Source organism: Danio aesculapii, chromosome 2, assembly GCF_903798145.1.
Source record: "Danio aesculapii chromosome 2, fDanAes4.1, whole genome shotgun sequence".
NCBI classification, from domain to species: Eukaryota; Metazoa; Chordata; class Actinopteri; order Cypriniformes; family Danionidae; genus Danio; species Danio aesculapii.
In genome coordinates, this window is record NC_079436.1 from 14,854,223 (window position 1) to 14,881,884 (window position 27,662).

General features: G+C 38.2%; 1 long non-coding RNA gene across 1 annotated transcript; it reads right to left on the reverse strand.

The window, feature by feature from the left end:
- Positions 1-2,747: 2,747 nt before the first annotated feature.
- LOC130235622 (uncharacterized) lies at positions 2,748-20,169 on the reverse strand. The gene is made up of 4 exons (XR_008838411.1): positions 20,051-20,169; positions 17,920-17,973; positions 13,666-13,727; positions 2,748-3,043 (listed from the first exon to the last, which is right to left on the reverse strand). It is a non-coding gene; the product is annotated as an uncharacterized LOC130235622 (long non-coding RNA).
- Between the last annotated feature and the right edge of the window lie 7,493 nt (positions 20,170-27,662).

Genomic DNA, 27,662 nt, shown 5'->3' on the forward strand with positions numbered 1-27,662 from the left:
ACACTGCTTTGTTTACACTTTCCACATATGCGTCATGTCGGAAAGGATTTCTTGTTGTAAAATTGAAAAAGACACTGCCCTCCTGAAATAAAGAAAGATGAGTCCTCCCATGCAGGCACAGAATGCCACTCTTGTTTCAGTCAGCTTTTGTCCAATTGATGTGTTCATGCACAGCTTGTTGGTCCAGATGTGAGCTAATGTGAGGCAACAACACAGTTGGGTTTTGTCGCACAGCGCTAGTGTTTTGGTGTCTGCTTGGTGTGTACCGTCCTTAAAATGCTGTGAAAAATAGTGTTGTATAAACAACACCACTTCAAAGCTAGTTGGTTTGATTCCCTGTATTCCTTGTGAATTGAATCATTCTTGAAATCCCTATGGTGAGGATGAATATATAAAATACTCCCAAATTGCCCTGTCATTATTATTGTTATTATTATTATTGTTGTTATTATTATTATTATTATTATAGCTTCATCTGTTTCTGGAGCTTGTATTTAATCCATGCTCTCTGACTAGCACCCACACAGTGCAAAGGTAACCTCTTTGTCACGGGTCACTGCAGTACAGTTTGAAGGTGTCACAAAGTATTTTGTAAACATTACGTGTTTTCACTTTGAAACGATCTGTAGTACAATGGGCACTTCTGCTTTAAACTGGGACATCCTCAGTTGCTTAGCAACAGTAAGGTTCTCCTCGTGGCTGTTTTGCTGGCTGTCTCTCGCTGTTATGAGGGAGACGCTGAGAGCTTCAGAAACACATTCTGTGTTGGTTTCAGTTCTGCAGACACACTGCTTTCACACATCCTGAATATGCCACCAAAACAACAACAATGAAAATCATGTTTGTTAACAATGCAGTTACTTACAGTACACAGTTTTGTTGAACATTGAGGTGACGTGCTAGCAACACCTTGCCATGCTAGCACACATTTACACGACATGCTAGCAACACCTTGCCATGCTAGCACACATTTATACAAGTAGTGCTGTCAAAAGATTAATCACAATTAATTGCATCCAAAATAAAAGCTTGTATTACTTAATATAAAACATTTATTTATAAGATAAATGTCTAATACAAATGAACTAGATGTAAATATATATATAGTCGCAGGTGAGAGATCACACGGACACAGAGAGGTAATGTAAATCCCCGTAGGGGTGTTTATTCAGGGAGTGGAGCAGGGAAAAGGTGCGTGGGGATGTGCAGGGTGGTGAATTCCCTGTCCAAAGGGGTCCGGTGAGCTCGTGCAGTGAAGTGCCGGTCAGGGTGCCCAGTGGAAGAGGGAGACGTCAGCGTGGTTCCTGCTGCCATCCTAGTCATGCTCTCTATGTCGATGTCGAAGGTGTCTGTTAAATACCCCTCTTCCAATGGGCTGCAGCTGTCCCTGATCAGCACGTGATGGGTCATGATTAGCACGTGATGGGTCATGATGGGAGAGAGAGAGCGGGACCCTACGGGGAAAACACAGCAGATGTTACCTGTGTCACGCGTGACCCCTCAATAACTCCGCATTCTCCACCAATTGTCGCAGGTGAGAGATCACACAGACACAGAGAGGTCATGTAAAATCCCCGTAGGAGTGTTTATTCAGGGAGTGGAGCAGGGAAAAGGTGCGTGGGGATGTGCAGGGCGGTGAGTTCCGTGTCCAAAGGGGTCCGGTGAGCTCGTGCAGTGAAGTGCCGGTCAGGCGATCCAGTACAACAGACCTTCCTTGACTACAGAGTAACCGGCTGGGTGAGGCGCGGGCTGACGGACCTCCTGGTCCACCAGGCGGACTCTGAACCAGCACTTCCTGAGGCTCCGATCCGCTCGCTGCTCTCGGTGTAGGAAACCTCCAGCCATAACCTGCTGTAAAGTGTCTGAGGGAGGGGAGACGTGTCTCTCACCCTTCCTGTCGCTCGCGGTGGTGGGCGGGTCTTGCTGGCAGCCCCCGTCGCGTGTCGTCCGGTGCCTTCTCTGAATGCGGAGGACCGGGACTGTCCATCTCACGGGGGTTTGGGGAGCAGACCGGGTGAAAAAGCATACCCGGTCCCCAGACGTTGGCGAAGGTGCGGACGACTTCGCATCCAATAGCGAGGGGGCTGCGGGTCTGAGTACTGGACGCGTGGTGCCCTTCGCAGGTCGCCATTTGTGGGGTTCCTCCGCTCTCTCTCTAGCATCCTGAGGCGCTGATGCTTCCGCCAGCTCGATGCTTTCAATCCGGCCAGGTGGCAGGGTTGCGGTGCAGGACGTGTTGTCGTCGCTGGGAGGGCAATGCCTGCAGCAGGCGGTCTATTACCAACATTTCGACTACCTGGGTGGCTGATGGATAATCTTTAAGCAGCCAAAGGCAGGCCAGATCCATTAATGCTTTGGCCTGGTCTTTGGCTGAGGCGCGCTCATCCAGCGTCCACTGCTGGAAGCGGCGCGCCGCGCACTTTCCGTCTCGGCTGGGGAATGCCGAAAACTCCTGGGGCGGTTCGACCGCCTGCCTCTTCTCCTCCTCGCCCCCAGCAAAGCGCTCCGTGAGCCAGAGCTGACGGCGACTCAGTTCCTCGAGCTGGTGGCGGATGACGTCCATCTTCAGCCCCAGGTGCTGGTGGTAAGCGGTGGGAGAGAGAGAGCGGGACCCTACGGGGAAAACACAGCAGATGTTACCTGTGTCACGCGTGACCCCTCAATAACTTCGCATTCTCCACCAATTGTCGCAGGTGAGAGATCACACAGGCACAGAGAGGTAATGTAAATCCCCGTAGGAGTGTTTATTCAGGGAGTGGAGCAGGGAAAAGGTGCGTGGGGATGTGCAGGGCGGTGAGTTCCGTGTCCAAAGGGGTCCGGTGAGCTCGTGCAGTGAAGTGCCGGTCAGGGTGCCCAGTGGAACAGGGAGATGTCAGCGTGGTTCCTGCTGTCATCCTAGTCATGCTCTCCTTGTCGATGTCGACAGTGTCTGTTAAATACCCCTCTTCCAATGGGCTGCAGCTGTCCCTGATCAGCACGTGATGGGTCGTGATTACGGTGAGGGAGACGTTTCCATGGCGACGCTGAAGACACACCGGCAGGTCTGCCACAATATATATATTTGTATTTTATGTATTTTCTTTATTACTATATATACAATATTTATACATACAAATTCATTATACCAAGACAAACTTTTATTTTGAAATTTTTATCACAATTAGGGACATTCAAATCAAGGCTTAAAACACTGTTTTACCTGTGCCTGTAAAAATTGTGTGTGAAATGTGCTATATAGATAAACTTGCCTTGCCTTAATAATGTAAAAACAAAATGTGCATTTATGAAGTGTGCTTAACGCAGATGAGTGTGCTTGACAAACCACATGTGGAGGCACGCTCTATACAGCGGGGAAATAAGTATTGAACACGTCATGTTTTTTCCTGGGAATAATATTTCTAAAGGAGCTGTTGACATGGAATTGAACCAGATTTTATATTTTTTTATTATATTATTTATTATATTATATTTATTTATTATATTATATATATTGCAGTGCATTAAAAATGGAATGACACAAAGAGAAAGTACTGAACTACTGAAATGTATTTAATACTTTATATAAAAGGCTTTCATGGTAATGGCAGTTTAAAGACTCTCACAGGCTTCAACAGTGTCAAAATTTTGATGGTTCTGTGGGTCTCATCTATCAACCCTTCTGAAAAAAACAGCTTAAACCAGCCTAGGCTGGTTGGCTGGTTTTAGCTGGTCGACCAGCCTGATTTTAGAGGGGTTTTGGCCATTTCCAGGTTGGTTTCCAGCCATTTCCAGCCTGGTCTTAGCTGGTCAGGCTGGAAAATGACCAGCTAAAACCAGCTTGACCAGCCTAGACAGGCTGGGAGCCCAGCCAAAACCAGCTATGTCCAGCTTAAACCAGGCTGGTCAAGCTGGTTTTAGCTGGATTTAACTGATCATTTTCCAGCCTGACCAGCTAAGACCAGGCCGGAAATAGTTAGAAACCAGCCTGGAAATGGCCAAAACCCCTCTAAAACCAGGCTGGTCAAGCAGCTAAAACCAGCCAACCAGCCTAGGCTGGTTTAAGCTGGATTTTTCAGCAGGGAAATCTGATCTCTTATTTGTATGTTATATTGGGTTCAAGTCAGGTGATTTGCTACACCATTCTACAGCTTGATTTTCTTTCTCTGAAAGCTTTTGGGAGTTTCCTTGGCTGTGTTTTGGATCATTGTCTTACTGAAATATCCACCCTGGTTTCATATTCATTCTCCTGATAATGTAGCTGTTGGTCTGAAGCAGCTGATATTAATTTACAATGATAAAGGGCAGAGGGTTGCAGAATAACTACTGATTAATTTGATTACACATATCTTAATTTAAAAACGGATTAATATTATTTTATTTGCATATATGAATTTCTTTGGTTGTTACCAACATCCGGGCAAAGTCAACGGCACCTTTAGAAATATGTATTCTGAGAAAAGTGTTGGCATGTTAAATACTTATTTTCTTCACTGTATAAATACATGGTGATTCAAAAAGAATACCACAACTTTGAAAATCTGTATTTAATCAAAGAAACACAATGGAACATTAGGTAATTAATCAATGTGGAGAGTACTTAACAAAGTTTATCAAAACTTCAGAGCTTCCTTTTTGAATCACCCTGTATATTATATTATTATATATGGCGGATCATTCCGCTGTGGTGACCCCTGATAATTAAGGGACTAAGCCGAAGGAGAATGATTGAATTAATTAATATATATAATAAAAACTTCCCCAATTCTCGTGTATATTGCCTCTTCTTGTTGAATCGCTGAATGCCTCCTCAATCCTAAGTCAATTTGCACAAACTCGTCGGCTAAATGACTAAATGTAAATCTAAATGTTTAACTACTTGGGTTAAAAGCTGAGTTAACTCAAAATAACCTTTTTATGATCCCATTTTCAACAAAACTGGCTGAGATTTATCTGAATGAAGAGTTTTATATGCCAGCATCCCTCCTGCGTCCGAGTCACAAGGAGGCATCAAGAGTGCAAATTTCAGCAAGTCCACACATAAATCAAAGCCTTTAAGAGAGGGCCTTCTCTCGCTTTATGTCTCTGTCTCCATCTCTCTCTTTCTGGGAAGCCCCGAACATACTGAGAGTCCCCAAGGCCTCTGAAACTCGTGGTCTAGTTAAAAGACACTTAGCTAAGAATTATATGCCAAGTGAAAAGGGGGTGTTTGCACTCCCAAGTCCAGTACATTCACTCCAACAATCTGCTTTCAGGAGGGATCCAGATCGGAACCAAAGATTGGTGGACCAGTGTGACTAGTGCAGAGACTTGGGGGGTTGGGGGGTAATGAGAACGTCCCCCGGAGGTCCCTGTCTACATAAAGGCATGATTATTCCCACTCTTGGCAATGACAGGACTGGTCAGACACTGGACTCAGTATTCTTTGCGAGCTTCTCTCCCCTCCTGCTCACAGCGTCCAGCTTGTTTGTTTTTTTTGGGAAGCACTGTGGGAAAGTCATTAAAGTGTAAAGCATCCCCTTTATTTCGTACTGAGGGAAAAGAGAGAGCGAGATGATGAGATCCTGCTGGTAATGAGCAGAGACGTGCATGGCCACACCAGCCAAACAGTGCTGTTCTCCATCAATGTGGCATCCATTCAGCCACTGAGAAGAATAGACACACTACACTATTTGATGTGTGCTACTCGTCTGCTATCAGGCACTAGCTTTCAATGATATTTTATTACAGCACTGCTTTTTTCCAACAGGCTCCATCAAATCGTCATATATTTAAGTGGCTCCCCTACACACCTGTTGCATAACCCATCTTGATGAGCTAATGGAGGTTGTTAAAGGCCTGTCACCGGCTATTTAGCCTCTTTACTGCTCGGCAATAGAGAACGAAATGCTTTTCAACTGTCAAGCAAGTGAATTCAAGAACTTCGACCCTCTCGTGTCAAGAAAGACACTCCATCAGCTGTTATAATGTATGTGCAATAAATGTTGAAGATTGCAAAAATAAAATCTTTAAAAAAACAGTATCCAGAGAATATTTCAAGATCATTCTCATGACCATATATATATTCCATGCTGGATTTTAGGAGGACTGCAAAAATAAAATCCAAAATATTGGCACTGAAAAAACGGATAAGTAGAAACAAATTAGCTTAGTCCTCCTTTATTTTCAGCCAGTTGCTGAGACAGACAAGTCTGTTGACATTATCTGGGGACAATATGGCCCTTCTCTTTCTCTTTGTTGTATCGTCTTGAACAAGAGATTCCTGTTTCTGTCCACATGCCACTTGATGCTGCATCAGTTCATGAGCGTTGGCTGGACTGCTTAAAGTGCCCAACAATCTTACGACATTTAGCTAGGACACTTTCAAATCCACTGCCGAGTATGGAAACCGTGACAGTTCGCTGCAAAATGTGGGCCGCGCAGGGCAGGTGTTCAAATGGAAGTAGTCTTGCGGCAGCAACCATATTACGAGCACTGTCAGTGCCAAGTGTGCTTAACTTCTCCTCGATTTTCCGTTCTCTTGCCACATCGAGAAAACGATCCGCACATGCCTCAGCGTACTGTCGTTCCTCAGTTTTAGACACAGTTAGTGCGAATGAATGCAATTTCCATTCTTTATCAACGAAGTGCGCTGTGATGCCTAAGTAGTTGTCATTGCTCACCGAAGTCCAGTGGTCCCCTGTGAGCGCGATGTGTGTCGCCTGCTGTAATGTGTTCATCCTCCGTGCCTTCTCATCGTCATATAAAGTGTGTACTTTTGACATGATGGTTGCGCTTGAGGGCAGATCGTATGAGGTGTCTCCCAATGCAGTTCTAATTACGTCCCGCAGTCCATCGTCCTCGACTATGTTAATAGGTCGGCAGTTTTTAGCTATCCAAATAACCAAATCCTTTGTTACCTTATCGCTTACAGACCTCGTCATTTTACCACGAACGCACTCCTGCAATTTACATTGTCGACGCCCTGAGATGGTTTCGGTAGGGTGTTTTGCTTTTAAATGATAAGTCAAAGACGAATTACTTCTGTGGTAATTAAATTTGGCTTTGCAAAATGCACATACTTTTGCTTTATCCACAGAACCATCCGGCAGAGTTTTATAATGAAACTTTCCGTCTAAAGGTCCTTCCTTAATCGTATCCATATTTCTCTGCACGTTTAACACAGGTCGGCCACAACAGGAAATAAAAAAAGCCCAACTGCGTTAATTGCGTTAATTATTTTTTATGCGTTAATTAATTAAAAATTAATCGCATGCGTTAACGCGCTAATTTTGACAGCAATAATATATATATATATATATATATATATATATATATATATATATATATATATATATATATATATATGGTCATGTATTATACATTTCAAGGCCTTTAAATTGTTTCTCAGTCTAAGGCTGCATCCAAAATCCCCTACATTTGTAGGTACTACATTTGAACTTGAATTTACTACATGACCATTAGACAATTACGTTCTATACAGTATAAATGTGAGTAGTATGAATGGAACTCGGCCATTTCTCATTATCACGTGACCTACCTGTGTTAGTTTTGTCACTTCACTCCTATTCACAAAGTAGGAATTCTCTTGTGTAGTATCAAGGGATAGTGTAGCGTCCATCAGATGAGCGCTTCATAATCTCAACAGAGGAAGTAGATCATCTGGTTATTCTCACTAACTGTTTTTCGAATACTATGATTTTGGACGTACTGCTCAGCTCGCATACGTTTTTAGCATACTATACATTATGTAAGTATGCGATTTCAAAAGCACCCTAATTCTGTAAGCTATTTGACAGTTGTCCAAAAGACAACCACTGACAGCTTGCGCAAGAAGGGCAAGACACAAAAGGGTGGCTGTTCACAGAGCTCTGTGTCCAAACACATTAATAGATAGGTGAAGGGAAGGAAAAATGTGGTAGAAAAAATGCACAAGCAATAAAGATAACTGCACCCTGGAAAGAATTGTGAATCAAACCCGTTCAAAATTGTGAGGGAGATTCACAAAGAGTGGACTGCAGCTGGAGTCAGTGATTCAAGTACGCAAGACATGGGTTTCAGGTGTCGCATTCCTTGTGTCAAGCCACTCTTGAACAACATACAGTACAGCTTCAGAAGGGTCTCGTGTGGGCTAAAGACAAGACTGCGACTGAGTGGTCCAAAGTTATGTTCTCTGATGAAAGTAAATTTTTAATTTCCCTTGGAAATAAGGTCCCAGAGTCTAAAGGAAGTAAGGAGAAGCCCACAATCCACGTTCCTTGAGGTCCAGTGTAAAGATTCCACAGTCAGTGATGGTTTGGGGTGCCATTTCATCTGCTGTTGTTGCTCTACTGTGTTTTCTTAGGTCCAAGGTCAACACAGATTATAGAGGATGTTTTAAAGCACTTCTTTCTGCTGCTGACCTGCACACAGTGCCAAAGCTACCAGTACCTGCTTTAAGGGTCATGGTATCCCTGTTCTTAATTAGTCAGGAAACTCACTTAAAATCTATGGGGTATTGTGAAGAGGAAGATGCAATATGCCGGACCCAACAACGCAGAAGAGCTGAAGCTTAACCTGGGCTTTCATAACACCTGAGCAGTGCCACAGACTGATCAACTCCATGCCACGCTGCATTGCTGCGGTAATTCAGACTAAAGGAGACCCAACTTAGTACGGAGCGCTGTGCAAGCTCATACTTTTCATGTTCATACATTTCAGATGAGCAAGATTTTTAAAAATCCTCTCTTTGTATTGGTCTTAATGGTCTAATTTTCTGAGATACTGAATTTGAGGTTTCTAAAGGTGGGGCAGCCTTAAATGTTTCTGGCCATCAGAACAGTGCTAAAAAGACAAATTGAGTACTAAGGCCTTTATTAGAATATTGCATTTAATGTCAAAATTTGAAAATGGTGTTTGAAAATTTGGCATGAAATCAAAATTTACTCTTCTTATTTTTATGTATATAGTGGTGCTTTTTATAAATGGTGTATCTGTGCTCAACTCATTTAGCCTTCATAATTTTTTATCAAATATCTTCTCTCCCCCCTCAAAACTACTTTTCTTCACTTCTGGTCACATTTAGAGTGGAGCAATCATTGCAGGTCTGGTCCTGTCATGACTTTGTGGGACACAGTATTTTGAACAATTAAGATATAACTGGCTGCTGGTTAAAGCTGTTCATATGCTGGACCAGCTTAGCCATACAGCGGCCATACAGTATATAGTTCATTCATTCATTTTCTTTTTAGGCTAAGTCCCTTTATTAATCTGGGGTCACCGCAGCAAAATGAACTGCCAACTTATCCAGCATATGTTTTTATGGGTTGCTGTGATGGGTTACAGCTGGAAGGGCATCCGCTGCATAAAACATGTGGATGGATAAGTTGGCGGTTCATTCCGCTGTGGTGACCCCTGAATAATAAAGGGACTAAAGCTGAAAAGAAAATGAATGAATGAATGAATGAATATCATGCAGATACTTAGGGGGAAAAGAACTCCTGTTTGTTTCATAATTTCTTCATCAAAGCGTTGTGTTATAAACCACTTTTTATCATTTTAAAGAATTTTTCATTCTAAGGATAGCTATAACCGAATAAGAGAAACCCCTAATGGAGTTGTTTAAAGAAGGCATGTGATTTAAAAAAAAAAAAAAAAACTAGGAATGTGCTTTAACTTTGAAATGATAATAAAAACCTGATTACTTTGATTGATTATACCGTCAAAACTCTGAGCTGTAAGCCCCTTCTGGCCCTTTTGTAGCCCTCACTCACACTGACCAGCAGTTGAAATATGGCTAATAGTTTCTGACTGGTGTAAAAGAACTGTATTTAATTCAATATTAGGATTTGGATCTAATAAACTGCAGAACCAACACTAATGCATCTGGTTACATAAGATATTTCATGTAATTAAGGCCTACACAAAGAATATAATAAATTATTCTAAACGTGTTGGATTTTGATTGCTGATTCAGATAACTTTTTGATGAGTTTAGATGCAAAAACCTCTCAGTGCCCTCTGGAATTTACTTTTAAAATGAACTTTTTTTTCTCAGCTTCAAATGTTTATGTTCAGTTATTTCAGTTTAAAGGTTATGAGTAAAACATATTCTTTGCCATGAAAGTGAAATGAATGAACCTACACACAGGAGTCTGAGAAAAATGCTCACTTTAGATGAAATTTTCAGATGGCAATTTTCAGAAGGTTTTTGCACCTGAACTCTTCATTCCAGCCTAAATATTATGAAATATATTTAGGGTTACAAAAGAGGCATCTTTTCAAAAGACAGCAGTGAACCAGTTTGATGCAGTTTGATTTTGTACATTACAATGCATCACCTCAGATCTGTGCTGTGGTAGAGGCCTCTACTGGTTAGCAGTAGTAATGCAACTTGTTTACCAATCCCAACCATTGCGGGAGAATGCCAAACCTTTCCTGGTGAATGAAACGCCAGTACTTCACCTTTGTTGTGCTAAACATTAAGCGAAAGTATCAATAATTCAATCCACATTGTCATTCTGTTTTCATTAAAAAAAATCTGAAACAGTCCTGTAAGCTTATTTTAGATCAATGAACCCATATCTACAAAAGCTAGTACACATGGGTGTACTGCAAATGTTGACTTTTTGAGATTCAAATAGCCTAACTTAACTTAACTAAGCATATGCCAAGTGTACTTTGACTTTAGCAAATCTATTTTTGTCAGCACATTTTATTGATCTGTTACTATGTAGGGTAAATGTGTCAGGTTAGCAAAGCCAAAAAGACATCAAAATCAATCCAGTGCATGCACTGAAGAGCCATTACATCACCATATAGACAAAATATTAAAGTCATTGATCAGTTTCTGTTTTATGTCTCTGTAAAGCCTGTCTGATATGAATGATCAGAACTGAATTTCTGCCAATTGTCTATCAGAAAGAGTGCAGTTAGTCACCTATCAGTGGTATTTCTTTTTGTTTGTGTTGATTGGTATTGAGGGGTCTGAATAGACTCTTACGTAACATCTTTGCACAAACTTGTGCTTACTATAGACTGGAGAGAGGTCAGAGTTGCTGCTTGCCCTTTGTCTCCTACATTGGTATTCCTATGGCTTAAGTGAGCAAAATAAAGCCTTATTAAACGGTTTATATGGACGTCACAGTGGCGCAGTGGGTAGCACTGTTGCCTCACCGCAAGAAGGTCGCTGGTTCGAGCCTCAGCTGGGTCAGTTGGCGTTTCTGTGTGGAGTTTGCATGTGCTCCGGTATCCCCCAAGAGTCCAAAGACATGTGCTAGGTGAATTGGGTAAGCTAAATTGGCCATAGTGTATGTGTGTGAATGCAAGACTGTATGGATATTTCCCCGTGATGGGTTGCAGCTGGAAGAGCATCGCCTGCGTAAAACATATGCTGGATAAGTTGGCGGTTCATTCCACTGTGGCGACCCCTGACTAATAAAGGGACTAAGCCGAAAAGAAAATGAATGAATGAATAAATGGTTTATATGAAACTCCCACACCTTCTACCAAATATTTAACTTTTCACAGGGTGCATTAGTTTAATTAGCTACTCACATGGATGTTTCCCATGCAACAGAAGCCAAAGTGTTGTCATCCAAGAAAAAAATTGGTGCAAATTATCATCCTTAAATTCACATAGTTTTGATGTTGCACTCAAATACAAAATAATCAATTTGTGAAAGTGTCGTATACCAAATTGAAATTTTCCGGAGAGGATTGCGAGAATTCAAATTCAAAATGTAATTCAAAGTTAAAATTAATAACATAAATATTAGATGAAAATAAAACTTAAACTAGGCTCTGAAATTGCTGGAAAACTGGAAATACAAAAACTTTGTTTCCAATAGTAACTGTTAACAAAGTTTAGTAACTACAAAATTAAATTTAGTTTTGTTAATAGATTGGTGCAGGAATGGTGTCAAAATTCAGACAACAAATTAGGAGTCTGACATTTTCTCCGGAAATTTGTGTTTTTCTCAGCCTTGTAAGTTTATGTTCAGTTATTTCACTTTAAAAACAATGAAAATAACCTATTATTTGCCATAAAAGTGATATTACTGAACCTACACACAGAAACCTGAGAAAAATGCACATTTCAGAAGAAAATTTCAGATGGCACTGGCACCGGTCCGAGATCGCCTAAATGAAGTAGTCTCGGCTCGGATGAAACAAACTCTGGAGCGGATCGATTGTAGTAAGAAAACAATAGGATCAGAGCCAGGCTATATCACAGTGTATTACGGATATGTAATAGGCAAATGAAGAGAGAATGATGAGTAGGGCGGGATGTCATTCCTACCAGTAAATGTCTGTATCATGTCACATACGAAAGTGAATACATGTGAACTATTAATGAGAGATGTTTATTGGTTAGGAAAATTGATCGAACTGCTGTCTTGGTCTAACTGTTATTTCTTGCTATAATGTAAAGCCTATAAATTATGCATAATCCTACCCAACGGCAATGTATGAGAAAGTCTTAACGTTAGATTTATATCTGGTGACGATGTCTGTGGGTGTCACCATTCAAAAACAAAGCGCAGCTTTTCGCGTATAATGTCTTATCGCTCATCATCATAAATTAAAATAAGGACGCATGACAGCTGAGCGAGACTCTGCAAAATAAACCGTGAAACTCTGACAAATGGGATGAGAGTTAACTCGCACATGACTTAGTTTAGCTCTTTTGGTCTGTTTAGAAACTTTGCCATGTGAAAGCGAACTGGACCAAGAACAAAGTGCAGCATTGTCAAAATTGGAATCCTTGTTTCGGAACAAAAGAATCGATCCACAGGTGTGAAAGCACCCTTGGAGATTTTTTTATTTTATTGTATTTATTTATTTGTTTTTGCATCTGAGCTTTTCAAATTTGCTGCTTTAAGTTCTTTTAAGAATTTTCTATAGAGTCTTACAATTGGTTGATTTTTTGTTTTGTTTTTAGAAAGATATTGTCTGTGGTAATCGTAACTTGACAATACATGTTTGCTCTACAATATAAATTAAACACAAATATGATAAAATGGCTGAAAATTCATACCTTAAGATTCATTTAACTTTGATGTGGGTCATGACCCAAATTTGTGCAAAAAGAACAAGAAAACACTACAAATGAATTGCATGTTACATAATAAAGTTATATATGTTCACGTTATTTCCCAGAGATGGGTTGCAGCTGGAAGGGCATTCGCTGTGTAAATCTGCGAATGCTGATCTGCTGTATGCTGGATAAGTTGGTAATTCATTTCGCTGTGGCAACCCCTGATGAATAAAGGAATTGAAGGAATGTTCACATTAGACCAGAGCAGGATTGATTCACCTCATTCAGACAAGTGGAAAAGCCTACATATTGGTATTTATGCTCAAAAATTTATTTTGTAAGCAAGATGCATGACTGACAAATTAAGATCCACATTTTGTCAGAAAACAGATAAGCTGCACTGGTATTTTCAAAGAGTGATCTGTTCTTTGGTGGCTTAGTTCATTCTCATGCGAGAGCTCCAGTCTCCACTGGTCTTTCCCAGTATGCGTTAACTTACGTAACCATTGTCTGCTTGCATTGAATCCTTGCAGCTCGTCTTTCCTTAATCTCTTCTGCTTGATTATTCTCTCTTTCTAAGCTCCTCCCTGGCACACTCAAGCTGGGGACACAGACGAGGGTTCTCTCTCTTTCACACACAAACACACAAACACACTCACACAGACACTCACTCTAGCAACCGCCAGGGTCCAGTTCTGAGCGGATCGGGAAGACTGAGGAAACCCGTCTGTCCCTAAGGGGAACGAAGAGGATTTGATATGTGAGTGTCACACCATGCTGTGTCACACACACACACATACACACAATTGTACAGCTATCTTTATGGGGACTTGCCATAGATGTAATGATTTGTATACTATACTAACAGTGTATTCTATCCCCACACCCCAAAACATGCACTGTCTGCATTTATCCAAACAATACAACCATTTCATTCTAATTCATTATCAGGTTTATGCATAGTCAAATAGTGTCCTGATAAGTATTCATTAGCAAATTCACCTGCATTTCTGTCTAAACATTACATCTTCTTAACTGTTGTTGGACCAGTTCACACTAAAACCATTGTAGAAAGTCATCTGGAGATGATTGCATTAAAAGACTGTGCCATATGAAATGGTGCATGAAAAGGTGTTTCTGAAATCATACGCACTACATAGTGTTTATTAAAACTGCTTCTCAAATTTGAGGGAAGGATCAAGGCTGTCACTTTATTTTGATGGTCCCTTTAACACATTTTGTTAAATTTAAGTTACGCTGCACATACCTGCCAACTGATTCTCAATAGATTATTACATGTTTTACATTTTAATGAGAATAGTTTTGAGGTCCTGCTGAACCTGAACAGTCTGGTTTAGGTGATCCAACCTCCTATTGTAAACCTTTGGTGAATAAGATGTATTACTTGACTTGGTGACATTTTGATGGTCCCTATTGCACATTTCGTTGACTAAAAGTTCCATTGCAACTACTGTACATGCCAATTACTTCTCATTTGAGTATTAGTAGACTGTCTGCTTAATAAATGTTGATACTGCTCCTTCAACAGACATTTAACTGACTATAAAAAACTTTGTAAGTACATTTCAACTTACTGTACACTAACCATAACCCTAACCCCAACATAACAGTCTATTAATCTAATAATCATTCTGAATAATCTTTAAAAACCAGCAACTACTCTCAAATAACTTGTTTGTAAATGATGCAATACTTAATTTAGTAATGAAAGAATAATAATTAACAAAGTATGAAAATACAATCATTAAGCACATTATATGTGCTTATTATAGGTCAAGAATAGAGCATTTGTATCACCGTACCACATTTTCGGCACCCTTTCGAAAGGGTACCAAATCACGAGAAAGGGTACCAAAAGGTGGAGCTAAACGCGCAGCTGAACGCTATTGGTTTACAGAGATGCGTCATTCGCCCACGCAACAAGCCAGAATGAAAATAAAGGAACCGTCATGTTTAAAATACACAGCCAAGAGATTACAGCGTAATTATATATACATGACGAGCCATGATCGACCCGGGCTCAAACGAACCTTGTCGTCGTCTTGATGAACAGCCACAAAACCAAAAAGAAGAGCAGATTTTACCCTGTGCCCCGTTGTTTTTTATGAGCCAGTCTGAAGCACAAGCGGTTTCGCTTTCTTGCTTGCGCTCATCGCGTGTCTATATTTGAAATAAGAAACTTCTTAAGGTTATGATAATAATGTGCGCTTGAGTACTGATGTGCTTTTGAAACCTGATCTAGTCAATAACTGACAAACGCGAGAGTGAAGCGCAAAGAAAACGTGAACAAACTTCCATGTTTAAACTATAAAACATGGAACTATTATTATCACCTTTTGGACTATTGTGAACTCAGAATGATAGAACTATTTTCTAACAAGAGGCTACATGTGCTGCTGAAGATTAAAGACAGATTTAATCATGAGAGGTTTGCACTGAATGTGGGCTATATTTTGTTTTGTTTTGAACCTAAATAAGGACTAAATGTCTGCTGTGTGTAGTTTTTCTGTAAGTGGTAACATATCGGAGACTGTAAGCGTCTGTATGTGTTCATGTTGCATTTATTTATTTATTTATTTCATATAATTACAGACGTTAAAGAAGGTTATTTCGCACTGTCATTAATCTGCAGTTATAATAGAATCATGTTCATAGAAAAGTTAGTAATAAACATTTATACAGAAGTATTTATGTGTATAAAGCTTCTGTTTTGTGAGAAGAGCTTCTCATATGATATGTGAGCGACCCGTACAGTTTTACGCAAGCCTGATAAAGGTGACCCATACCGTACCATACTGTACCAGTCAGTGGAAACGAGCCATAATGTCTATTAATGTAGAGTTAATGGACACTTGGGAAAATTTCATATCATTGTACTTTTTTGTTGCTCTCATAGAATATATTGTGCACATTTCCAGACTTTTACTTCTAAAATAGGATAATCATCATGAAAATATTTATCAATAGTAATTACGTACATCCACTCTTCATTATTATCCATTAAAATAAAAAACAATCAAAACAGACAAATTATAAACATATACGTATATATGGAGTATTTTGTATTGTATTTGTATTTTTTTATACAGCTTTTATACAGCTTTTCACAGCTCTCGCTCCACAGCATTTCAGTCACATAAACACATTCCTAAAGCTTGTGGAAATCCTTCTCTGAAGTCTTGAAGCTGTTATAAGGGCCAACAGCTTATTAAACCCTACAGATTAAGATTGGGATATCATTAAAATGTGTGTGCATGTTACAACAGATGTCCGAAAACTTTTGTCAATATTGTATCTATATTTGCGTATTTAGTATATAAATCACATGCTGTAAGTTGCAGTGTGATATAGTCATATGGCTGTAGATAAGTAAATACTGTACAGCCATATCACATTGCAACAAGTGTGATATTGCATTTATCAACAGCTAGACAGCACAAGCATATAAATCAAAACAAAAAAAAAACACGGAGTGTCTTAGAGGAATAGTTCATTGAAAAATGTATCATTTTTTTCGTCTTCTAATAAACACAAAACAAGATATTCTAAAGAATGTTTGGAGGGGGGGGGGGGGGGGGGGGGGGGGCAGCCATTGACTTGCATAGTATTTTTTTGTTCCAATTATGGATGTCAAGGGCTGTTTTTTCCGCAACATTCTTCAGGATATTTAGTTTTGTGTTCAACAGAAAAAGAAAAAACTCATAGAACTTTAGAATCACTAGAGCGTATTGAGTATTGCTATATGTAACCTCTTCATTCCATAACATTACTACAGCACAGCTCTTTTCCAGCAGGGCCTGCCATTAAACTTTACAGACGGTAAATCATTATCTCCAGTCATGTACTGTAGGGTCACGCATGATGCTCAGGATTGGTATGTGACTAATTGATGCTTGTAATCAGTTGTGCCATAAAACAATAACTCCAACATGCTGCAGACATCTGGATCATCACATGAACACATTCTCTTGCTGAGTCACTTCAGCTATTGCTATATTCACAGTTTTTGGTATGAAAATGCTGTTTCAAATTATGTGTTGCACTTCTGTTTTGGGGTACTTCCATTAACTGGGTTAAATCATTTCAGATAGCATAAAAAAATTGTGCTGTATATAATCTATATAGTGAAAACTATGTAAAGAGGCTTTGTGCTCTATTTTTATCTGTAATGTAAATAATGTTACACTTGGTGTTTTAATGTGACACTATCAAAAGCAGATACAGTTGAAATCAGAATTATTAGCCCCCCTGAATTATTAGCCCCACTGTTTATTTTCCACAATTTCTGTTTAACGGAGAGCAGATTTTTTTAACACATTTTTAAACATAAATAGTTTTAATAACTCATTTCTAATACCTGATTTATTTTATCTTTGCCATGATGACAGTAAATAATATTTGACTAGATATTATTCAAGACACTTCTATACAGCTTAAAGTGGCATTTAAAGGCTTAACTAGGTTAACAAGGATAAGGCAGGTTGGGGTAACTAGGCAAGTTTTTGTATAATGATGGTTTCTTCTGTAGACTATTGAAAAAAAATAACTTAAAGATGCTAATAATATTGACCTTAAAATGGTGTTTAAAAAAAATTAAAACTGCTTTTATTCTAGCTGAAATAAAACAAATAAGACTTATTCCAGAAGAAAACAATATTATCAGACATACTGTGAAAAGTTCCTTGCTCTCTTAAACATCATTTGGGAAATATTCATAGGGGGGCTAATAATTCTGACTTTAACTGTATGTGGACAATGCTCTTTTGTGGTCAATGTTTTATGCAGAAAACTTATGTTTAATAGACATCTGTAATATTGCTGCAGAAAGACTCATTTAAAGTCTTCTAGAATTAATTTGCTAAAGGGATAGTGAAAATAAAATGAAAAAATGAAAATATACTTACTTTTTACTCATCCTCAAGTGGTTCCAAGATATTTAGGAGAAAAAAGATGAAAATCTGTAACCAAACAAATCAATTGTTACAGGTTTCTAGCTTTCTTCAAAATATCTTATTTATGTTCGGCAGATATTTGAAACAAGTAATGGGGGAGTAAATTCCGACAAAAAAAATTATTTTCAATATTTTCAACTATCCCTTTTATTAAAATAAGCTTAATTTTATTGTTTGATGATGAGTTGAGAGGTGAAAAATAACACCTCATGCCACTTGGTTTTTAAAACACTTCAATTATTGTTTACAGTTTAATGGAAGTTAATCCCATATTTCATACAAAAAAAAAAAAAAAAAAAACTTCAGAGATGCCATCAGTTATAGTGTATTTAACTGTTTTGAGCATTTTCACACTTGGAAGTTCATTTGTCTTGCTCAGTTGGCCCGATACATAGAGAAAATTCTACATTTAGCTGTGGTTCGCTTACTGTAATGTTCAATCATAATTTTCTAATATTAAACTTAAAGAAAGCTTATTAAACATATAAAAGCAGTGATGTGTGTTTGGCTGAACATGCTTGTCGTGTGTGTGCAAATGTAATGGTAAACTTTATCATTAAGCACATGAATCAGCATTTATGAATTGAATAAATGAGACACAAATGTGTGAGGAATTCTATCCAGTGCACAAAAAAAGGAAGATTTGCAGGTATACACATTTCTGATAGATCAATTGAATGTGGGAAACACTGAATATATGAAACAAAAATAAATCAGGTATACACTCTCAGAAATAAAGGTAAAACAGCTGTAACTGTGGTGATAAAGCTGAGGAAGTTCAACCTGCCACAGGAGCTGCTCGTACAGTTCTACTCAGCTGTCATACAATCCATCCTCTGCACTTCAATCACCGTCTGGTTCAGCTCAGCTGCCAAAACCTACCTCCATAGACAACAGCGAATAGTCTGGATTGCTAAACGAATCACTGGCACTACCCTTCCTACACTTCAAGAATTGTACTCTTCCAGAGTGAGTAAAAGGGCTCGCAAACTCACTCTGGACACCTCACACCTAGCACACTACCTGTTCGAACTGTTACCGTTTGGTCGGCGCTTCAGAGCACCAAGCACAAAAACAGCCAGACACAGGAAAAGTTTCTTTCCTCGGGCTATCTACCTTATGAACAGTTAAATATCCCCCTACTGTGCAATAAATATGTGCAATACTTTCTCATACGCGCTTGTACACAGCATCTTATATCAATATACAATGCAATACCTTCTCCATTCGTATTTGTACACAGTACCTTATAACCTGTATATTAATAACAAATCTGTACACACAATTCAACATCCAGATTTTTTGACTAATTGCATCTCTGTTTAATGTTTATCGTCTTTTTTTATATTTATTTTGTGTTGTCACTTGTCACTTTATGTACACTGGAAGCTTCTGTAGCCAAAACAAATTCCCCCGTAGACAGCCTATTGAAAGGGGTGGTTCTTTTGGAGCTTTTGTTGAGCTCCTCAATTTCTATTAAATTATGAGATTTAAATACTGCGTTTTAGTGACATTTTAAGCCCTAATATGTGCTGCATTAGCTTGTCGGATGGTGATCATAACCACACTTTTTGAAGCAACAAAAATATTTCCCACAATTTTGTCAAAGTGCTTATCATGCTTATTTACCACAAAGTGTTTATTTAGAAATGTGCGTTTAAACTGAGTTATAACAGTTTTATAAATAAAGCTATGAGATTAGAGTTTTAAATTACTAATTTAGAATAGAATAGAGAATAGAGAACATAAAAAATAAGAAATAAAATAAAAAGAATAAATGGAGTCACGGTGGCGCAGTGGGTAGAACAATCACCTCACAGCAAGAAGGTCGCTGGTTCGAGCCTCAGCTGTGTGTAACGAGGATGCTGAGGCTTTGTTTGAATCCATATGCGGAAGTTTATTAAAAGGGTGAGACAGAGACATCAACGTATGAACAGGCAAATAGTTGGTAACAGGAAAGCAGTCCAAACCAAGCGACAAGCAAAGGGGCAAATCCAGAAGACGCAGTAAATATGCAGGCAGAGGATCAGTGCAACAATAATCAGTCCAAAACAAATCAGAAGGGCAAAGGCAGAGAACGTACGTGGTTAAGGCAGGCAGGATCATACACAGGAATGCAGTCAAGAAAATCACTAGGAACAACGCTTGGTACGACAGGTTAACTGGCAATACTTCACAAAGAAGCATGGCCTGAGCACTCATTGAAATACAGCACAAACAGGAAGTAGCCGCAGAGGGAGCGGAGCTGAGTCAGTAGTCGGGCGAGGGCTCCCTCTGCTGGCGTGCCATTACACTGTGTCAGTTGACATTTCTGTGTGGAGTTGGCATGTTCTCCCTGTGTTCACGTGGGTTTCCTCTGGGTGCTCGGGTTTCCCCCACAAATCCAAAGACATGCACTATAGGTGAATTGGGTAAGCTAAATTCTCTGTAGTGTATGTCTGTGAATGAGAATGTATGGGTGTTTCCCAGTAATGGAAGGGCATTCGCTGTGTAAAACTAATGGTGGATAAGTTGGCAGTTCATTCCGCTGTGGCGACCCCTGATTAATAAAGGGACTAAGCCGTAAAGAAAATGAATGAATGAATGAATGAAAAGAATAAAAAAGAAAAATACTTATTTTTAAAATACAAATTTATTATCATACATCATTAAGAAACAATTATAGGACTAAAATATTTTTTTAATATTAAAAACAGTAGCTTGTAGGTAAATAACAAACTAGCCAGCTCATTTCCTAGTCAGAATTTGTACTTTTGAATAATAAAAATTTTTATTTGTCTTAAAACCTTCTTCTACCGGTTATTTACACAATTTATGATGGCATACTGTCAAAAAATAGGACAAATGAGCTCATATAGGGGCCAAATTCTGGACTTTGTCAGTAGGGGGCAGGTCTTTCAAACCACCCAAACCCCCCCTGGATACGGGCCTGATAGGTCAACATTTGTTGCTTAAAGGTACAGATTAGAACCTAAAGTCTTTAAAAAGGCAAAAATGTACCTCATGCTACCTGAAGGGTATAAATGTGTTCCCTTAAAGGGATAGTTCACCCAAAAACACGGGCATTGTGAAAATTCTATCATCCTCCACTTGCTCCAAAGCTTTGAAAAAAGTTTCTTTCCTCTATTGAACACAAAAGAAAATATACTGAAGAGTGTTGGAAAAAACAACCATTGACTTCCATGGATTTTTTCCCCTTCCTATTATCTTACACTAACCCTAACCCTTATAATCTAATAAGAATTAGTTGGTATGTAGATGCAATGCAACTTAAATTCAATAAACGGACCATCAAAATAATGTGACCAAAAAGAAATTCATAAAGTTAAGAACCACTTTGAGTGTAAACAAATGTTGAAAAATGCTTGATTTTTGGGTGAAATATCACAAATATTTTGCTTGTTATTATTGTTAGTGAATAGTTAATCTGTGCATGTTAATCCATTCATTTCATTCATTTATTTTTCTTTTTTTCAGCTTAGTGCCTTTATTAATTCGGGGTAACCACAGTGAAATAAACCGCCAACTTATCCAGCGCATGTTTTACACAGCGGGTGCCCTTCCAGTCGCAACCCATCTCTGGGAAACATCCATAAACACTCACTCACACTCATACACTATGGACAATTTAGCCTTCCCAATTCATCTGTACCGCATGTCTTTGGACTGTAGGGGAAACCGGAGCATCCGGAGGACACCCACGTGATCGCAGGGAGAACATGCAAACTCCACACAGAAACGCCAACTGACCCAGCCGAGGCTCGAACCAGCGACCTTCTTGCTGTGAGGCGACAGCACTAAACGCCACTGCGTCGCCCATGATAATCCACTTAAAACAAATGTTTGTTTTGGTAATCTTCAGTCAAAGTGATGCTTCTTCTGTTGATGTCAAACAACATTGAAACTACATATCAATATTCTTAAACACGCCCGTCTTACCATTAGTTTGCTATGAAGGAATAATGGGCAAAACAATGCCCTGCTCCCTATTAAATATTCTTTTGAGTTGAAAGTCTCAGCAACTTCCAGTTCACCGGGATTAAAGGTACCAAATGTGGTCCCATGTCTAACTTTTAGAAAAGGTTGCTTCATCATGACAGTTTTTGTACCTTTGTTTCTTAAAGTGTATAATTAAGACATCACATCCTGTTTTTGGTTCAATTAGATGTCTTTGTTCAGTATTGATTTCATATTTCAGTTAAGTTGCATTAAAGTCTGTTTGGAGCTGGACCAAGACCTGTCTTCTCAGAAGTTTCAGTCACTAGTATGGTGAAAAAGTTCACAAATTAAATGCATTAATATTTACCAGAGTTTGTTTTAAACAAACCATACCTGCTAAGTGTAAACACACCCTATAAGACCAATTTCAAAGGACACACTGAAATAAAAGATAGTCTTCATGTGCTGCTGATAAACACAAGTTTAATTCTGAAGATAGATCAACGCTTACGCAGAAGTACTGTACTTGCACTTCAAGAGAAGCCATTTGCTCTTTGTTCAGGGTCATCTGATATTAGAAAGAGTTGTGAGTAATGAATGTGAGTAGTGCATTGCGTCAAAAGATAATACAGTGGGTCAGGTAAACTGAGATAGTGATGTGAGAGTAATCAGTAAATTAATCTTAATGACATTTCTAGTATACAGAGTACTCCTCGTATATCGCTGGTGAAAGATATGTGAGTTTATTTAAGAGATACAGTAATCTACCTGCGTAATACTGATACAAAGAGTCATGATGTCTTTTTTGTGCTATTGTTCTGGGACAAATTGGCTATTAAAGTATGGTACAGTACAAATTAAACTTTTATAGGGTACAAGTTAAGCACAGGTTTAAGACAGGTTTGCTATTAGCAGCAGAACAGCACTTAAAACTTAAAATGGCAGATGATTAAGATTTATTAAATAATACAAGGCGTAGGTGTATACATTTGCATTTCTCTATATGGAAACTGAGGAAAGCTTAGTGTTATGAAGCAATTGTTTTTGAAATAAAGGCTATAATGTGGATTTTTATAGGACATGAAGTTCTTGGATGTCAGACAATAAATTAACTGTCAGAGATTAAGAAAAACATTGAACTCATCGATTCTATAGACAGTACCGTTCTGTTTAATACAGAGGGGGTGAGTGTTTCAAGTGAACTGATGAAGTGTTTAATTATTTCAGATGTACCATTCGAAAAGTAATGTTTTTATGAATTTGTGTCTGGCACCCTCTGGTGGTGAAAAGGCCGAATTGTTCAGAGAACAAATTCAGAAAACCAAAGCAGCAGAGCTAATAAAGATGCCCAGAAAACAGCATGTGGTAAGTATTTCAATCGGTTAAGTTCAAGTTAAATGTTAGGTTAAATAAGTTAAATGTGCAAATAAAAGTAACAAGAAAAGATTAAGTACATCCATTTAATAACCATGTGCCCTATTTTTGACATGTCACATTAGGTAATTTCGAACTAACAGAGGGCGCTGTCGGCCGTTAAACCGCTGGAGAAGTCACTCGCGCTGATACAGCAAAAAAAATGACTGAATAGTTGTCTTTTTTTGTTATTTACTGTTAGCATTTGTTGGTGGGCTAACTGAACATTAGCATATATTTATATGAGCTGAAACGAATTTTCACAATATTATGCCATCTGACCAAGTTACCGGTTGTTAAGTGAGTATTTCCAGGTACATTTTAAATGCTATTATTTCCATAAAAAATTGAGCAAACACAAGCTAAACACTTTGGTTTAATTGGGTATGTTGTACCACAATTCCTACTAACTGAACTGCCATTAATTCCTTCTTTATCCACCAAACATTTGTGGAAAACAAGCTCCTTACTGAAAAATAAAAACATATTTAAACCTTATTATAGTTGGCTGATTTTAACTGATCGACCAGCCTAGTTTTAGAGGGCTCTTGGCCTTTAGGCTGGTTTTAGCCATTTCTGTTCAGTCTTTGAAACCCATGAAAACCATGACCAAAAACCAGGCTGGTTTAACCCTTTAACTGCCTGCTCTACCAAACACATGGTTGACCATATTTTAAATCATATTTGTTTTAAATAATGACTGTTAAAGTAATTTAAAGAATGACTGTTTTAAATAATGGTTTACACTACACAACATTGTTGATTTACAAAAAAAAAAAAATCTTACAAACATAATCCTGTTACACTACTACACCTGATTTTGATTTTCATTGTAAAAAAAAAAAAAAAGAAAACAAAACATGTTAAATAAAAATCTGAAATATTTTGTGGCATACTTCAAAAAATAAAGATTATTTAGTATTCAAAAATGTCTTATTTTGAATATATTTTTAAATAAGTTGATCTGACACTTCATATTTTTAGATTCCGGTACTTTTACCATAAACTGACATTACCATTTGGAAGAGGTTGATATTTTAGAAATTTTGTGATGTGTTAAATAAACGCACTGAGTGTGTTAACTATCGACATTAGGAGTTTAAAAATGCAGTCCAACACTTTTTTCTTTGTGGGAGTTTTTTTTCAGCTGGGCAGTTAATGAAAATTGATATTGTCTAACCATTGTTTTTTTATATATATACAGCTGACTATCAATGTAATTTGTGCAAAGTGGTTAAAGTCTTGAAGGGATACATCTGCGGCTACTGGGCATGTGCACATCAATATACAGTGGCATAATAGTTGTGCCACGGTACAACAATTACTGTTTTTACATAATGGTGAAGGGTAGGGGTAGGGTAGGTGTAAACGTTAATAAGACACAATTTAAATTAAAGGGCTATTGAATAAGTTAAATAAATCACATTAACTTCAGGTCGCAGCTAAACAATTTTTAATTTACACTAGTAGTAGTAGAGGCTACAGAATTAACAAAACAATGCCCTCATTGTTTAATTGGGAGGTTTTACTTGTGATGTTTTTTTTTTATGTTTAATTACAAGTAAAAAAAGTTTAATGTGTTCTTGCAGCAATACTTTGTTACATCTGGCATATTTTTCAGCTGTGGCAGCAGGCAAATTCATATGCGGTAAAAGCCACAGAAAGTTAAACAATTCACTGATAGACACATTGTGTGCAGCCTCACAGCAAAAAAAGTCACTGGTTCGAGTCCCAGCTGGGCCAGTTGGTGTTTCTGTGTGGAGGTTGTATGTTCTCCCTGTGTTCGCATGGGTTTCCTCCAGGTGCTCAGGTTTCCCCCACAGTCCAAAGACATGTGCTATGTAGGTGAATTGAAAAAAACTAAATTGGCCTTAGTCTATGGGTGTGAATAAGAGTGTATGGGTGTTTCCTAGTACTGATTTGCACCTGGAAGGGCATCCGCTGCATAAAACATATACTGGATTAGTTGGCGGTTCATTCCGCTGTGGCGACCCCTGATTAAAAAATAATTTGCTTCAATTTAAGACATGGCGCTTCATGTCCAGTGTGCAACCGCCTTGTTTTCTATACTACAAATTACCTGTTTGTCGTGGCGTCACTGAGACGTCATCATAGCCACAACTGGTGTTTCTACCCACCATTTAAAAAGTATTTAACATATTTTTGATGATGAAATATGCTACTTATCAGGTTCTGCCTCCAGTGTGGAGTAATGTGATTTGAAGCTGTATTATTGCCAACCCAACCCAATTTTAGATGTGCTGCACACTTTATTTTTGATGACAATAGGTATCTGATCTTAGGGATATGCATATATTTGCACAAATTCTACAATTTACTGGAATTATGTTGACAAATGAAGTAATTAAAATCACATTGTTATGATAATTTGATTATAATGTATGCTTGAGAATACAGACTCTAGATCTTCCGATGTGAGACTACTAGTTTGATTTAATCTCTTTCATTGCATGGCTTTTTTATGTGTCTTAGAATGGAAGAATGTCACTTGATTTTATGTCTTGATAAATACATCCTGATAAATACATTAGTTCTTTCCATGAAAATCAGCCTAAAGGCTTTCATAGACAACAAGCTGTTCACACATTTGCAATACTAAAAAGAAGTGTTTCAAATATGGAAATTCTTTCATACAGCCTTTTAAATATGATAATTAGCTCACACCTGTCTTGTGAACCGTTTATAAAGCCAACACACTTTGATGGCAGTATTTTTAGTTTTGGCTCATTACAGTTGCAAACAAAATGGCATTAGGCATCCTGTGAAATTGTAATTCTTTTTCAAATATCTCCCAAGTGCTAACTGAAAGATGTTTTAAAACACATTTTTAAACAATAGTTTTAATAATAATTTTTTAAAACCTAATTTCTTTTTTCTTTGCCATGATTACAGTACATAACATTTTACTATTTATTTTGCAAGATACAAGTATTCAGCTTAAAGTGAAAATTAAAGGCTTTGGACTTTAACACGGCGCATGGTTTAACAGGGTTGTGCTTATTCTCTTGAGTTATGGGAGTGTTTTGAGTCTGAGAATAAACCAATCAGAATCTCATTTCCCATTCCCTTCAAGAGTCAGTTGCATCGCGCCATGGTCCATTTGCTATTTATATGGCGGACTTTGTAAGTGAAAAAACTTAATGCTTCACTTGTGAGAAAACAGTTTAACATAGGATAAAGAACGAGCCTCGTCCATTCAGGCTCTTTTCTTTCTCTTTTTCGTGGAGTACGCACTCCACTGAAGACATCTATTAGCCTACACGTTTAATTTAATTATTTAAATGCAAAGATTTGTTTCAAAACTATTTTTAAATTCAGTTCAAATTTCCAGAAACGAATAAATAAGCAATAATAACGAAGGGCCTATCATACACCTGGCACAATAAGGCGCAAGAGGTGTTTGAGTAATGTTCATGTTTTGCTCCACGTTGTTTAAATAGCAAATCTATTTGCGCCACTTTGTGGACTCATGGGTGTGTCGGCCTAGAAATGAGGTGTGTTAAGGCGCATTGTTGGGGCGTTGCTATTTTGAGAAACTAAAGTAGACTGTGCAATAGACCAGCTGAAAGCCTCACTTACACATTGCTTTATACACACAGGATGTACAGCAACACACAAATATCTTTACAAATGAAAAAGAATTTAAGGAAAAAAATATTACAAAAATTAATATTTTTTACATAAATATAAAAACCACTGTCTCCATGCCTTCATCATCTCAGTGAGCTTTTTCAGTTTATTCATGACAATTTGCATATTATTATTACTAACTTGGCGCAAAACAGGAAAATTAGATTTGCCTTGGTCTGAAAATAGCAAAAAATCGTGCCAAACACGTCTTGCACCTCATTGCTTCGGGTGTATAATAGACCCTTAATGTTAATTAGATTAACTAGATTACTTAGTCAAGTCACTGGACATCAGTGGTTTGTTCTGTAGCCAGTTCCAGACAAATTCCAGACAAACTGAAACAGAAACATCACAATTCTTGAGTTTTTTTGGAACACAACTAATTAGTTTTATGTTCAATTTACTTAAATTTTTAAAAACTAATAAGCTAACTTCTTCCCAGTAATAGGTTGTGGCTTGAAGGGCATCCGCTGTGTAAAACATATGCAAATGCCTGAATAGTTGGCAGTACATTCCACTGTGGTGACTGAAAAAAGGACTAAACTAAAGAAAAATGAATGAATGAATGAATAAGCTAACTTAATTCCTCCATGTTGTCCCAACACAAATCAATTGCATTGAACCCAGCGTTTTTTACAGTGTTGTAGATTCAGAGGATCATTTCGTTTTTGTGATATTTACCAGCTCATGAC